Source organism: Hippopotamus amphibius, chromosome 16 (genome assembly GCF_030028045.1).
Source record: "Hippopotamus amphibius kiboko isolate mHipAmp2 chromosome 16, mHipAmp2.hap2, whole genome shotgun sequence".
Taxonomy (NCBI): domain Eukaryota; kingdom Metazoa; phylum Chordata; class Mammalia; order Artiodactyla; family Hippopotamidae; genus Hippopotamus; species Hippopotamus amphibius.
The window spans coordinates 16110584-16127871 of record NC_080201.1 but is presented as its reverse complement, the minus strand read 5'-3'; positions in this window follow the sequence as shown (position 1 = coordinate 16127871).

The following is a 17288-nucleotide window of genomic DNA, read 5'->3' as shown; positions in this document are numbered from 1 at the left end:
AGCTACATCTTCAGAAAGTCATAGTCAGAGTGGTGCTGGAATGACGCATCTCTCCAGCCCGAAGCACCAGTGCAAACCAGCCCTCAATTGCTGTTGGAGGCCATGGAGGTAACCTTGGCCCGCTCAAGCATGCGGGGAGACTGCCTGCATGCTCCAGTGCCCGCGGCCTGTCAATAGCCCTGAATAAACTAATCAGCCCATTTGCACCTTCGTGAAAATGCGTCTTGGAGTTGATGAAATAGGGGTGGTAGAGACAATACCAACACTGAGTGGAGGAAAAAGAAGAAAGAGAAGGGTTACGAAGAGCAGACATGCTGCCTTTCCTAAAGGAGAAGGATGCTGTGTGTCCAGAAACTCGGGGCAAGCTTGGTGAAATGTTCCAGGTGTCTAAGAGACTGGATTTCCCTCTGCCTTCTTGCCCTCGGCCCTGTGTCCACCTCGATGTCTCCACTGATCCCTCCCATGGGAAGAAACTTCCCAAGTCCCCATTTCTTTTGCAACTACTGTTTGGTAGAAACAATAGTCTCTTACCTTTGTAAGAACTCGTTCCACACAAAGCTGGTTACTCAGATGCCAAACCTTTCTTTGACTTTTTCCTGGGGACACTAAGACCCACTAGCACTTATCATCCACCTTGTGTTGGCAAAGGAGCAACACTGGATCAGGGTTGGGATGTCACAGGAGTTCCTGGTTGATGGGGCTGTGCCTCTGTGTGCTGTAAATTATGTGCCACGTGGTTCAGCTCACGTGGGGATGAGGCCCTGTATGTGTGCATGGATGGTGTTGGGGATCCCATCCCACTCCTCTTGAGAGGTTGAGTACGGCCCCCCCCTCACCCCCTGCAACACACACACACAATGGAAAAAGATCAGTGCTGTGCGGATAAGCTGCCTCTCAAATTTTCCAAAAAGCCTCAGTTTGGAGCATTTGCTGATTTCTGTGGTATAAATACTCCCACAGGAATGGGTGTAGTTTACAACTGGCTCACACCATTTTCAAAAATTTAACCACCGGTTCTCATGGGTCCAAAAGATCAGCCCCAGCACCCCATTGAAAAGGATTCCCCTGATGCTAATTGGAATTACCGACAGTGGCATGGTCTTATTCCTTCCCCTAGAAAGCAGATGGGTTGTTTATCCAGAGGTTAGTGGAGAAATGCTTAATGTCTGCTAGGACAATTCTACTTTTTCCTGGACCCCTTCTCTTCTCTCTCCACTCCCACTCCCTAGGAGGACATGTCTAGGCTCATGATTTTAAATACCATCTAATTGCTGAATTCTCCTAAATTATATTCCTGGAACCGCAGACTCTTCACTTCAACATCTAACAAGTATCTCTAATGTAGCACTTTTGTAACAGATGGCTTGATGTCCTCCTCCCAGAATTTTCTCCCTGAGTCTTGCCCAACTCAATCAATGGCACCACTGCTCACTCTTCTTCACCCTCCACATCCAATCTATCAGCCAAGACTTTATCTCCAAAGCACATCCTGAATCCAGCCCTTTCTCCCATCCCCACCACTAACGTCGTGATCCAAGCCACCTCCATTGCTTACTGAACCACTGCAATCATGTCTTCACTATTCTTCTCCATTCTGTTCTTGACCCCTGAATTTCTGTACCACAGCCAATAGTTTAAGACACTCCAGTGGCTTCATATCACACAAAGAATTGCCTCCAGACTCCTCATTCTCACTCTGCCTTCTCTCCACCCTCACCCAGTACTGTCAGTCACTCACCGCAGCCACATTACTCTTCTCTTCTATTCCTCAGACACAGCAAGTTAGCTTCTGCCTCTGCACTCAGTTTTCCATCTGCCTGAGTCCCCAGATCTTTGCATGGCTCACCATCCTTATTATTCAGGTCTCATCATACATGCCACCTTCTCAAAGAGACCGTCCCTGATGACCCTCGGTATGTGTGTATGTCTAGAGTGTAACTTCCCTGAGGGCATAGGCCAGTGTTAGCCATACGTAACAAAGACAATGACAGAGAGGCCCAAAGGTAGAGCAGCTAAAGGACAAAGAAGTTCATTTCTTGCTCATCAGAGAGTGTCTGGGTCCTTCCTTCATGTTGGTCTGCTGTCTCCAAGGAGATTACCACCATCTGCAGGAGCAAAGCTTGGTCCCACTACATGTCCATGCAGTGGGAAAGGGGTCAGGGAGGAGGCAGCATAACCACTGTCTTAAAGTCTAGAGTCACATCTCTTCCACTCACCTGACACTGGTGAGACTCAGCCACATGGTCACACCTAACTACCTCTGAGGCTGGGAAATGTAGCCTATCCATGTATCCAGAAGGATGGATACCTGGTATGTAAAGAATGAATAAACAAAAGGAAAAAAAAAAGGATCTTCTACTGTAGCAAGTAAACATTTCAAGTGCCCCTGGAAACTATCAAAGCTGCAAAAGGAGGTTAGGAAGGTAAAATGCAACCTTCTTCAGTTTGATCCTGTGTGACACACTTGCATCATGGAGGGCACTCATCAAAAAGTCATGGCATTGACCAAAATTTCCATCCTCTCCTCCCCCTCAGCCTATATGCATCATACAGACAGAAAGAAGTGGAGAAAGATGCCCACTGGGGGGCTAATAGAGAATATTATGTCTTTTCCATTTTCTAACTCCCTATTTTCTTCTTAGACCCCTCAGCCACTTTTCCCCAACTTCAACAGAATACTGCATTCCTCTAAGGCCCTGTCCTATTTATTCCAGGTAGGGTGATGATTACAGAAGAACAAACGAGAAAAATGGGGATTTTATAGTAAGCCATTGTTTTCTTCTAAACCTTGTTAAAAGTCTAACTCCACCTGAGATGTACATATCAGCATATTTAACAAAGACCTATGGGACAGCTGGTATGTGCGGGAACAAATCTGTAGATGTCTTGTATGTCTGCACTTAAGGTGGAAAACTGGGGTTTATTAGAAGGATTTCTCTACTCTTCTGTAGTGAGTTTTGTGCATTAAGACCCCCCCCATCCTGAGCATCTGTGGTGAAGTCCAGTCTATAGGCCTTTTAAAAATATTAGTCACATAATCACTTATGAAAGAAAAACAACCAGTGTTCTTTATGTAGCAATATAAGGTCAGGCTTTAATAATTTCAGAAAAATAATCCATTTGGTAATAGTTACAAAACCTCAGCACTGTTCTAGGTGCTGACAATAAGACAATGGACAATTCAGAATTTCCTAAAGAAAAACAGGTAGAACAAAGTGCATGGTTTCTCAACCTTGACTGTGTTGGCATTGGGCAACCAATGATGCTTTGCTGTAAGGGCTGTCCCATGCATTGTAGGATATTTAGTGGCATCCCTGGCCTCTACCCACTAGATGTCATGAGCACCTCACCCCAAGGTGTGGACAACTAAAAATGCTTCAGACATTGCTAAGTGTCACCTGGGGGTAAAATCACCATCATTGAGAACCATTGCCCTAGCGGGCAAGAGCATGGTCTTTGGGACCAGATCTGACTTCAAGTCCCAGCTCTGCCAACCTTTAGCTTTAAAATCCTAGGGAAATTTATTTACCTTTCTGGGTCTTAGTTTCCTGATCTGTTAAATGGGTTAATATGAGGATAGCACTAGATAACGAATATAAGATGTTCAGATCAGTGTTTGATACATAGAAGTGCTTCTGGAAATGTTATCTAAAGGGTACAAAGTTTGATTTGTTCTGGAATCATGTAAAAGCCTCAGTTAATATAAAATCTAGACAATTATTTATCATGCCATTTTTGATTAATTCAACAGGGTTTTGTGGGCCATTATAGGCATATCTGTATCTTTCTGTCTCCGTGTGTGTAGAGTATTGTTTGAAATATTAAATGGGACGTTGTGGGTATTGATGGCATAGAAACAGAGACAGGGCAAGAATAAAGATGCAGATATAAAGAATGGACTTGAGGACAAGGGGTGTGGTGGGGCAGCGAAGGGGAAGCCGGGACGAAGTGAGAGAGTAGCATTGACATATAAACACTACCAAATGTAAAATAGATAGCTAGTGGGAAGCTGCTGCATAACACAAGGAGATCAACACAATGACGGGTGATGACTTAGAAGGCTGGGATGGGGAAGGTGGAAGGAGTCGTGGGAGGGAGGGGATATGGAGATATATGTATAAATACAGCTGATTCACTCTGCTGTACAGCAAAAACTGGCACAACAGTATAAAGCAATTATATTCCAATAAAGGGCTTAAAAAAAAAAGAAAATTACTAGAGTTCTTGTTCTTAATTAACAATTCAGTATTTTCTAGAACTTTCCTTTGCAACAGCTCTTTAATACACTGGATATTGTGGTGGCTCCCAAGAGGATAAGTTTTCCTGCAGGTTTCATTGTCCTCTCTTTCCAGAAATGGGTTCCGAACTTCCCTTGGTTTATTCATTGTGATTGGAGATGGGAAATAACACCAAGTAGTAAAAGGAAGATTCACATGAGAACGAATGCATACTTCCAGTAGAAAGCAGCTTTCATCTCTGGTGACTTTAAACTTGTGAATAGCACCAGTTACTTTGGGTATGTGTTCATCTCTGCTTCAAATTCAAGATCATAACTTTGGTAACCAAGGAACTGGCATGTGAACAGCTGGCCACATTGTAGTGCAGGATGTAAAGTTTGTATGGAGGAAGGGGGAGGACCAGGAAATGCAGTATCAGGATGGTGAGACACTGTCAATGATTGCGGGGGAGATCATTAGGACCAGTCATCAGACTGTTGAACTGACAAAAATATATTAAGTGACATGCTGATTTCATCAAGGAAATGTTAAGCTTAAGTTGGACGGATGGTAGGAAAAAATATGCAGCAAAGTATATTTTTGAAGTTATATATGGTAGAAAATTGTGAAAAGACATTAAAAGGATAATAGGAGTTTTCTGATATTTTAAAGAAAAAATACAGGAACCATATGCAGGTAGCGTTTATGCCCCCAGTTATGTGTATCCCAATGTACTTTATGTGACTAAGGAACAAAGTGAACTTGACAGTTTAATGCAGGTATGATGAGACTCTATGAGATCTCAAAAACTGAACAGTAAGGTGGGGGACCCTTGAGCCAGTAGGTTAAAATGTGGTAGAGAATGTGTACATCTGGATAAACAGAGAAGGAAGTAGAAGCAATGTCCTTATGGGAATATACTTTAGACCACCTAGTCAGATCACTTGGCTCATGCTTTGTTACTCGTGGTATGAACTTCACATAAGCAAAATGCACCATTCTCAGGGTTTGTCAACTCTTCCCACATTTGCTAAGTATTGCCTTCTGTTAAAAACACACTTTCCGAAACATTCTTGACCTCCCTTGTTCAACATTAAATCTAGAGGAACTGGTGATGAAATCAATTGGTTGGACCCATTTCCATCTGAATTTTAATTTTTTAAATTTAATTTTACAAAAGTTATTCATACACATAGCTTTTAGATTCATATAGTCCTACCAGTCTTTAAAAAAAACACATAATCTCCCCTAAAAGTAACCTACCCATTTCCTACTGCCCAGAGGAAAACTGTTTCAATTCTTTTACTGATTTCTTAGGAATTTATCTCCACATCTCAAAATTTATGTTTTTTAATTCCTATTTCTTGATTTTTACTCCTAGACAGTATCCATTGACTTCCTAGTATGGAAAATGAGGACCTAGCTTTCTTTTAAATCCCTCTTCAAGAAAACCATGTAGAATTCTCATCCTCCCAATATTGTAATTTTTATTAGATCAATATTCAGCCTAGCTGAGCCATGCAGTATACTGTGATTACTCTTCTTTTCTGGCGTAACTCTGTTTTCAGTGGTCTTATTTTTGCTTTGTTTTCTATGTAGTGATCATGGCCATGTCTGTAAACTTTCTACCAGTTGTATACCTCTCCTTTCAATATATTCAAATATACTGGATGTTCTATCAATTTCATCTTCTTATTAAAGTTCTCCCAGAGCTCTCTGACTTGCTCCCATCAAGACTCATTGATCTATAAGGTCTGGAGCCCATCTGTTGCCTCTGGATGTCCCTTCTCATCATCCTAGGGTCTCCTTTCTCCTCTGCGCTATGTTGGAGCCTCTTTTTTCTGCATCCTAGTTCATTTAATTCCCGTCCTGTAGTAAATATCATCATCAGTTCCATTTTGCAGTTGAGTCAAATGAGGGCATGGAGAACTTAAGTAAAATTTTCCAAAGTCATATGATTTTAACACAAACGGCACAGCCAGGTCTCAAATCCAGAATCCATCTGACACCAAACCTGTGCCCTAATTACTTACTGAACAGTAAAGGCAGGACCCCTAGCAGTCCTGGCCAAGAGATCAGCTCGATGGTGGGAGCTGGGGGCATCCACAGGTGGCTAAGGGCGTCTTGTAAGCTGTGCTTCCCATGTTCGAGTCAGTCTGCAGCAACATTCCTATTTTAAAGCACTTTTACAGCCCCTGACTCACTGTCCCTAATGGCAGCTTCTTATTTCTGGGATTAGCAGGTAAAAAAAAAAAATAGCTTCTGGGCATGTGACACTATTCTCAGGCCTTTAATGTCAGAAATAATGATCGTGTTAAATTGGAGCTCATTACCACGGAATGAGACCTCATTGAGCCCTCTTTTTGGGGGGTTGTTTAATGGGTTTTTTTCCCTTTTTTTTTTTTTTTTTTTTTTTTAACCTCATTCTTAGTAGCTCTGACATGGTGCACCAGGGGGGAAGTGGGTATTTGGAGTGGTAAATTATCAAATAATAAGAAAGATCTCCTTTCATCGGTGGAAGGAAAAGGGTCCATCCTCCATTGTTCTCACCAAATGCTGGCTGTTCCTTTGTTATGGTTTCACGGAAATTTCCTGAGCCCCTTAAGCCACTAATACCAGTTGTATCCCCAGCAGCCACAACACGTACTTAAAGCATTATATGCAGCACAGCCTTTCCCATAATGAATCTGACAATCCCATTTTATGATTTGTTGAGTGGTTAATTCAAAATATACTGTTCTCTAGAACCAGCTTTCCGGTGGAATCCCTGCTACGCCTTCTGCACAAGCACAAAGGCTTCATATGACCATTCTCAGAGGGCACCACGGGGCTTGATCAGGCCAGGGTTCCACCCTGTGCCTGGACTCCAAAAAGCGGGTGGCCAGCCTCTGCTTTCTGCCCTCTAGAAGCTCCTCTGGTGAACAGTCAGAACTATGGTAACCAGAAATGAATGCCCCACTTGATGAGGAACCTCGTGTCCTCATAGCCTTCTAAGTGTAAAAAGGACTCTGGCATCCAGGAGCAGGCAGAGCAGGCAGGGAGCTTACACCACACAAAGAACAATACAGGGACTGGGGACATTTAATCTGGAGGAGCAAATAAGAGGTAAGGATGTTCCTTGTCCCAAATACGTGATGTGTTATCTTATGAAGGGGATTGTCCCCTTTTCCTGACTGGCCTCAAATGGCAGAATGGGAACCAATGGGCAGAAATTACAGGAAATCAGATTTTCACTCTAGATAAAAGAGAGTCTTCCCACAGAGCTGTTGGGAAACATCACAGGCTTCCCTGTGAGCAACTGTGTGTCTCCTTTTATTAAAAGTGTCGAGAGAGATGGGACGTCCACAGATATTCCAGAGGAGAATCACACGCTAGGCTTTCAGCAGGACTAATAATCTAAAATATGCCATATAATCACAGGGTTCTATGAGTCTAAGAGTGGAGGGGAAGACCGAAGACCTATGGGCAGTTTTTTTTACAATTTATTTATTTATTTGTTTGTTTGTTTGTTTGTTTATTGGCTGTGTTGGGTCTTTGTTGCTATGTACCGGCTTTCTCTAGTTGCAGTGAGCGGGGGCTAGTCTTCGCTGCGGTGCTCAGCCTTCTCAATGAGGTGGCTTCTCTTGTTACAGAGCACGGGCTCTAGTGTGCAGGCTTCAGTAGTTGTAGTGCATGGGCTTAGTTGCTTCGCTGCATGTGGGATCTTCCTGGACTAGGGCTCGAACCTGTCCCCTGCATTGGCAGGTGGATTCTTAACCACTGCACCACCAGGAAAGTCCTGGGCAGTTTTTTAAAAACAGAGTTTTTAGGTATAAGTTGGTGCTACTTTAGAAGCCAGCAAACTTCTTCTTAAAGGGCCAGAGAGTAAATATTTTAGACTTTGTGGACCATATAATCTGTCGTGATGATTCAGCCCTGATATAGTGCAAAAGACAATGCAGAAATAGTCCATACACAAACGAATGAGTGTGTCTGTGTTCCAATAAAACTTTATTGACAAAAAAAACCAGTGGGCCGGATTTGGCCCATGAGCCTTAATTTGCTAATGGCTGAGGCAATAGTGAGAAGCCCCCAAAATAAAAAGGCTATGATAGTGCTGCAAGTGTGTTTGTGAGTGTCACACTCGTGTACTGCAGACATATGTGTTTCTTTGTGTGTGGGGATGCGTAGTTGTGTGTGCGTGGTTTGGGGAGTGGTGAGCAGAAAGAGACAGGACACATGTGTGTACACAGAGCAATAAAGTCTCTAAGATGCCCCGGCCATGGTCTGTGCAGACCAGGGCTCTGTCACAGTGATGTGAAGGCTCCAGCCCCAGAGGGACCCCAGGGGGAGTTGTATATGGTGTCTGAAATTTTTCTGCTTCACTCTCTTTGCTTTGGGCATCTGCCTTGTGAAGGAAAAGGCCTAACTGAATGCAACTCTGTCCTGAAGGAGTGAAAATACAGTTACCCAGATTGGCTTATCAGATTGGTTGCTTGTCACATAGGCCTTCAAAATAGCGAAGTCAGGCTAGATTGGTGCCTGATGCAACCAAGAATGGCAAGGAAGTCCTCAACTCCTGAAAAGAAGGTTATAAGGGAGCCAGCCTACTGAGAGGGGGAGAGGGGACAGGGGAGAGAGGGAAAGCGATGGGGGAAGGGCAGGGAGAGACAGAGAGAGAGGAGGTGGGGGAGGGCAGAGATTGGCATGTTAGCTTAGGATGACCCTGTCTGTGTCTCCACCCCCGCTGCCAATTTTTCTGGGTTATTCTCAGGGTCATTTTAAACAGGATATTTTTAAGCAGCTGATGAGCATTTGCAGAGACTAGGGCATCTGGGGGTCCTTGATCATCTGGTTTGGTTAGAGTTCAAGATGGTTAGAATTTTGCAAATTCTATTTCTTGGAGTCAACGTACTTTCCTGGAGGGTTTCTTCTCCCAGATCATTACCATTTGCTGCTCCTAAGGACTGCTCCTTCTCTCTAAATACATCCCCTTTCCCCACGTAAACTTTAAAAGCCTCCTAGCCCAGGTGGCACACGCGCAAGCGCGCACACACACACACACACACACACACACACACACACACGCAGACTTAGACATACACGTGCATCTCCTCAGCATCCAGGAAGCATCTCGCCGCCATTTGCCGCTGCCTTGTGTTTCCATGGCGGCCATCTTGTCACATCTGAAGAGGGAAAGGACAGCCTCCCCCGTTCCCTCTGAAGTGCACTGTGCGGTGCTGATTTTTTTTTTCAATCATCTCTAAATAGAGGTTTCTCTCCCCATCCTACCAGCTCAGCACCCGAGCGCGCAATGAGCGTGCCCTGCATTTGAAATCTGACATCTCCCTCTCTCACTCATTCACTCTGTCTTCAGCTTGGCAGAGCGCTTAAAAATTGGTATCCCTTTAACTAGGCGAGCTATTCTTCTGCGGGGAGATGACCTTTTACACAGAAGATAGGGCTGTCATAAGTGATCGCTGATATATGGAAGTTTCCTGTGTATTTCCAGCAAGGAATGGGACTGCACCGAAGAGCAGTGGGTGTTTGCATGGTGTTTCTGTGCAACGTGTGAAAAGATATATTATATTACTATATATGGGCCTGAATAAATTATCACCAGTTCTTTAAAATACTGCTAGCCCTCATGAGGCACATCCATTCATTTTTTTTTAATTGAAAAGAAAAATTTTGTCTGATTCAAAGGCTCTTAGGGGAAAAAGATGGAGGGAAAATCATTGAAAATAGGAAAAATTTCCATGGGTTTTATAGAAATTAATTGCACTCAAAGTCATGAAAATAATCTTTAAATAATTCTTCCCACAGACTTGGGAAATGAAAACAATAAATGACTTTTTATTCTCCAAGATAGTACATTATCCCGAAGTCTTCAACATTACCCCTCTTTTCTTATCAGAAGCCTAAGGTCTGATTTTTCTACCAAGCAGAATATTATGTAGTTTTTTCTAAATGTTAATCTATATTACCATGGAGTTGTGGAATTCACGTAGCAGAATGAAATGTGAAATTTCCAAAATGGGAAATGATGAGGATTTGCTTGCATGGCACAGATCCATTGGGTACCACACTGAGTGTTAATGAGTTTTAACTTCAGGGCCTTGTCATTTGCTCAAATAATGTATATACCAGGGGTTATTAGTACACCAAGGGAACAGGGCCCACACAACCTCGTATGATGCACTGTTCGATGGAATGGAAATACAAGGGATGTGCTGACTACCTTAAGTGCCCCCCTTTTCATCATTTAAGAAAAAATCCTGGGATGACTGCTCTCACAGTGAAAGAACTACTTCTCTTTGCCACTGGGCCCTTTCTCTAAGCTACTGGAAAAGTCTGAGGGTATACCTAGCTTTTGTTTACTTACAGACTTACTCACTGGGTGATGTCATCTTTGACCAAACAGAAGGAAAACCTGGTAGAAGGCTCACAGCTCTCTCACCCTAAACCAGTCCCAGGGTTGTCCACCCTAATTTAGTGGCAATAATGACATCCAAGAACTAAATATTTTAGGCCTGAGTGTCACCCAAGGGTCACTCCAATATCTGGAATCCCTCTTTTGACATGCTCACCTATGACCTATATTTCTGATTTTCATTGCTTAAGGACTATGCAGACCTCCTGTGTACCTTCATTAAGTGGCTGCCTTCAGACATAAATCTAGGAACAGCTCTGTTGCTGTGACCAAAATTCTAACATTAGAATTCTTAATATTGGGTTAAAAAAGGAATTGTTCTCTTCAAAAATGCAAATACTTCTGAGGAGCTAAAACATAATTAATATTTTGACTATAATGTTATTTTTGCTATGTAGTAATTGTCTAACAACTAACCACTATATTCATTAGCTCATCTCCCTGTGATAACCCAGCAAGGTCAATATATTAAAAATAAGGAAAGTGGTATTCGGAGAGTTTAAACTTCTTATCCATACTAACACATCTCGTAAGTGGCAGGCCTGGGATTCAAATTCATCTTTCTCATTTGAAAACTTGTATAGCTGATTCCTGTATGTTGTCAAATAAGACCCTTACCAGTTTGTTTACTAACTGAAAGCCATTTTGATAAGAACATTTTAAAGAAGAGAGAGAGAAAGAGAGGGAGAGAGAACATTGGTTAATTTAAGGTTGAGAAGATGCCACGAGACCATGGAATGGTACTAAAGAAAACATTACCTGGTATAGTTTTACCCTGAGATGACCTGCCCTTTGGTAGTTCTTTGCTCGATTGATTTCAGGCAGGATTCCTGAGCCCTTTGCGTAGAATGTTTCTTCTGGAAACAGGGGATGTTGTGATGTTAGTTCGTTGTAGTTGGAGAGATTGGGACTGCCAGGGTCAATAAGGAGTAGCAACTGGACAGCTGTTTTTTACATGATCTTCTAAAGATGTGTCAAAATGTGTTCAAACATGCAGGAGTCTCAAGAAAAGACTCCATGTATGGCCAGAGTGCACATGAACCTAGATGTCTAAACACAACAGAAAGGAAAGTTTTAGTAACTTTTCCCATCAGGACTTTTTTTTTCAATTGCAAGGCATGGATACCCCAACCCCAAATGGCAGGAGCCAAGGAGATGTATGGACTCATCTAACTGAGAAACTCATGGGAAGCTCCCCTTGGATAGGTAGCCAGGTCAGAGGTAGCATTTGATTAGGGACTTAAACCAGGTTACCAGGTTTCTTCTCTCCCCCTGTCACTTGGAGCTGCCTCCTTCATACTACTTCTTTTCCCTGGAGGAGTATCCTCTTAGAGTCAAGAAATGGCTGTAGTAACCCAGATCCTACGTTCTCTCACTACAGATGCTGTAGGAAAGAGGGAACATCTTTTTCACAGAAGTCCCTACAAAAGTCTCATGATAACCCACTGGGTCACATGCCCATCCCTCAGCCAATCACAGTGGCCCAGGAGGAATGCAGTATGCTGATTGGATTAGGCCTGGATCAGGTGCTGTATCCCTGGCTTCAGCCTCACTGAAACCATGTGAATAGATATGGGAGGAGAGATAGATCTGAAAATGGCTGCCATCAGGAAAGCAGTGAATGGATGCTGAAGCTCCAGAGGCAATGAATGTCCACTGCAAGGTCTGTCTAGTTTTTTGGCTCTCCACAAACATGTGGACCAACTAAGTGGAATGCTCCAGCCCCTTCCTTTGGTGAATACTGCTAGGCTTGTATCAATAAGTGAAGCCAATGAAGCAGGAAACAGGGATGCCCAAGACTTTCTTTCATTGTGGCATACTCAAGTTAGGTGAAGCTGCAGGACCAAGTTTATGCCTTTGTCTGCATTTGGTACTTGATGTTTCTTAGTTCATCTTACTTTTATTTTGGAAAAGAGCATCCTAGAACCTTGCTGCTGGAAGAGTAGCTCACAGACTGGTGGCATCAACATCACCTGGGCACTTCTTAGAAATTCCCCACCCCAGACCTGCTGAATCTAGGAGCATAGGAGGGCAAAAATTTTTTAAAGGTACAGATAGTACATATTTCAGCTTTATAGGTCATATAACCTTTGTCGTTGACGTCTCAAGTCTGCCTGCTGTTGGAGCTCAAAAACAAGCCATAGAGGACTTGTGCACAAATGGGTGTGGCTCTGTTTCAACAACTCTTTATTTACAAAAAACAGGCTGCAGGCCAGATTTGGCCCAGCACCTATATAGTTTGCCAGTCCCTGGCCTAAAAGATCAGACATCATGGCAGGGACTGAAGTCTCCTGGTTTTCACCTCTGCTCTGGGTATATATATGTAGATGGATTATTAGAATCTGATTTGGAAATAATCTGCTCATTCATTCATTTCTTCAAAGTGTATGTGTTGAGTATCCCCTCTTTGGGATGTGTTTCAGCAAGAGTGATTGAAGGGGTCCAGGATTTCCTGAGTACCTATGACATGTGGGTACTCTCCAGAGGGCACACCCTCTTTCTGGTGTGCAGAACTGAGGCTTGTGTGCAGTGCAGGGCATTGCTGTTTTGTCAAAGACCAGTATGTTTGGCAAGTGGGGCCTTTTGTGCCCATCTCCCCGGGGCACCAGACACCGTCTCAGTCCTGGAGAATAGAACATCCTCAACTTCTCTAGATGCAGCTGTGAGGTGCAGGTCTGGAGGAGAGCCAACAGGGTCCACCCCAGCCTCCATTTCCTTTGGATCCACTTTCCTTTGCCAGCTCCACAAAGGATTGCAGGCAACAGAGAGGCCTCACAAAGATAAGCTGCATAGAGCTGTGTCACAGGCTGCAGGGTCCCTCTGTGGAGATGCTATTCTCTTCCCTTTGCACCAAATGTCAACTCCACTGCCTCTCCCCAGCAGCTGACGTCTGTGTGCATTCTTTCATTTTTCTCTAGAGAGCCCTCCTGTCCAGGACGTTTTTTATTTTACATTTGAAAAAGCAGAGGCTCTGCGCAGAGCCTGAGTTTCCAGCTCCAGGCCCACAGCTGCTGTGCGGCCTCAGATTTTTGCCTCGGGCTCCCTCAGCCTCGCCCGGGGAGGTGAGCACTCCTTTGTGCTGTCACTGCAGCTGTGGTCCTGCTGCTGGGTGGCTGGAACCCACTTCATACCTGAGGAGAAGCGAGTTATTACTTCACTCTGACCACTTATGTGCTGAAAAGTCTTGGCTTCATACTTGCAGCCAAGCTGTTGAATCCCCACACCTTAAAGGAAGAGAAGATAGTCGGTGCAGCAACATCCAGAGGCTGCAGCCGTGTGCCCTGTCCCTCCCTGTGTTTGTTAGCAGTCCCCCTTCCTTCTCAGTCTCGTCCCCTTCCTCCACTGCTGGCCTCATCAGGGCAAGAATTCAGCAATTCCTCAAGGTTGCAACAACCTTCTTGCCCCCTCCCACTCCCCTTAAGCAGAGCCAAGAAGGACAATTAGACCAAATCATGTGGGCTAGTGGCAGGATTCTTAGCCAGGATTCTCTCAGGTTTACCTCGGACAGAGCAAGGTCTTGGGTTCAAACCACCAGCAATTCGCAATTGCTTACATCAAAAAACTGAAAATTGTTGCAGTATCAAGCAGTATCAGCAGTATTTTGTCTTGTGGAACTGAAAACCACAGCCACAGAAAGATAGAGAAAATGAAAAAGCAGAGGACTTTGTACCAGATGAAGGGACAGGATAAAACCCCAGAAAAACAACTAAATGAAAAGGAGATAGGCACCCTTCCAGAAAAAGAATTCAGAACAATGATGGTGAAGATGATCCAGGACTTTGAAAAAAGACTCAACGCAAAGATCGAAAAGTTGCAAGAAAAGTTTATCAAAGACCTAGAAGAATTAAAGAACAAACAAACAGAGATATGCAACACAATAACTGAAATGAAAAATACACTAGAAGAAACCAATAGCAGATTAACTGAGGCAGAAGGACAAATAAGTGAACTGGAAGACAGAATGGTGATAATCACTGACAAAAGAATGAAAAGAACTGAAGACAGCCTGAGAGACCTCTGGAACAATGTTAAACACACCAACATTCACATTATAGGGGTCCCAGAAGGCAAAGAGAGAGAAAGGACCCAAGAAAATATTGGAAGAGATTATAGTTGAAAACTTTCCTAACATGGGAAAGGAAATAGCTACCCAAGTCCAGGAAACACACCGAGTCCCAGGCAGGACAAACCCAAGGAGAAACACACCAAGACATATAGTAGTCAAAAATTAAGGACAGAGAAAAGTTATTAAAAGCAGCAAGGGAAAAATGACAAATAGCATACAAGGGAACTCCCATCAGGTTAACAGGTGATTTCTCAGCAGAAACTCTGCAAGCCAGAAGGGAGTGGCACTACATATTTAAAGTGATGAAAGGGAAGACCCTACAACCAAGAATACTCTACCCAGCAAGGATTTCATTTAGATTCAATGGAGAAATGAAAAGCTTTACAGACAAGCAACAGCTAAGAGAATTCAGCACCACCAAACCAGCCCTACAACAAATGCTAAAGGAACTTCTCTAAGTGGGAAACATAAGAGAAGAAAAGGACCTACAGAAACAAAAACAAAACAATTAAGAAAATGGTAATAGGAACATACATATCAATAATTACCTTGAATGCAAATGGACTTAATGCACCAACCAAAAGACACAGACTGGCTGAATGGATACAAAAACAAGACCCATAGATGCTGTCTACAAGAGACTCACTTCAGACCTAGGGACACATACAGACTGAAAGTGAGGGGATGGAAAAAGATAATCCATGCAAATGGAAATCAAAAGAAAGCTGGAGTAGCGATACTCATATTAGATAAAATAGACTTTAAAATAAAAAATGTTACAAGAGACAAGAAAGGACATTACATAAAGATCAAGGGATCAATTCAAGAAGAAGAGATAGCAATCATAAATATATATGCACCCAATATAGGAGCACCTCAATACGTAAGGCAAATGTTAACTATGTAAGAGGAAATCAAGAGTAACACAATCATAGTGGGGGACTTTAACACCCCACTTACACCAATGGACATATCATCCACACAGAAAATTAATAAGGCAACACAAGCTTTAAATGACACAATAAACCAGCTAGATTTAATAGATATCTGTAGGACATTACATCCAAAAACAGCAGATTACATGTTCTTCTCAAGTGCACATGGAACATTCTCCAGGATAGATCACATTTTGGGTCATAAATCAAGCCTTGGTAAATTTAAGAAAATTGAAATCATATTAAGCATCTTTTCTGACCACAATGCTATGAGATTAGAAATCAATTACGGGGAAAAAAAACTGTAAAAAAAACACAAACACATGGAGGCTAAACAACACGCTACTAAATAACCAACAGATCACTGAAGAAATCAAAGAGGAAATCAAAAACTACCTAGAGACAAATGACAATGAAAACACAATGATCCAAAACTTATGGGATGCAGCAAAGGCAGTTCTAAGAGGGAAGTTTATAGCAATACAATCCTACCTCAAGAAACAAAAAAAACATCCCAAATAAACAATCTAACTTTACACCTAAAGAAACTAGAGAAAGAAGAGCAAACAAAACCCAGTTAGTAGATGGAGAGAAATCATAAAGATCAGAGCAGAAATAAATGAAATAGAAACAAAGAAAACAATAGCAAAAATCAATAAAACTAAAAGCTGGTTCTTTGAGAAGATAAATAAAATCGATAAACCTCTAGCAAGACTCATCACGAAAATGAGGGAGAGGACTCAAACAATAAAATCAGAAATGAAACAGGAGAAGTTACAACAGACACCGCAGAAATAAAAAACACCGTAAGAGACTACTACAAGCAACTATATGCCAATAAAATGGACAACCTGGATGAAATGGACAGATTCTTAGGAAGGTATAGTCTTCCAAGACTGAATCAGGAAGAAATAGAAAATATGAACAGACCAATCACAAGCAATGAAATTGAAACTGTGATTAAAAATCCCCCAACAAACAAAAGTCCAGGACCAGATGGATTCACAGGTGAATTTTATCAAACATTTAGAGAAGAGCTAACACCCATCCTGCTCAAGCTCTTCCAAAACATTGCAGAGGAAGGAACACTCCCAAACTCATTCTATGAGGCCACCATCACCCTGATACCAAAACCAGACAAAGGTACTACAAAAAAAGAAAACTACAGACCAATATCACTGATGAATTTAGATGCAAAAATCCTCAACAAAATACTAGCCAACAGAATCCAACAACACATTAAAAGGATCATACACCATGATCAAGTGGGGTTTATCCCTGGATTGCAAGGATTCTTCAATATATGCAAATCAATCAAGGTGACACACCATATTAACAAATTGAAGGATAAAAACCACATGATCATCTCAATAGATGCAGAGAAAGCTTTTGACAAAATTCAACATCCATTGATGATTAAAACTCCCCAGAAGGTGGGCATAGAGGGAAACTACGTCAACATAATAAAGGCCATATATGACATACCCACAGCAAACATCATTCTCAATGGTGAAAAACTGCAAGCATTCCCTCTAAGATCAGGAACAAGACAAGGATGTCCACTCTCACCACTACTATTCAACATAGTTTTGAAAGTCCTTGCCACAGCAATCAGAGAAGAAAAAGAAATGAAAGGAATCCAAATTGAAAAAGAAGTA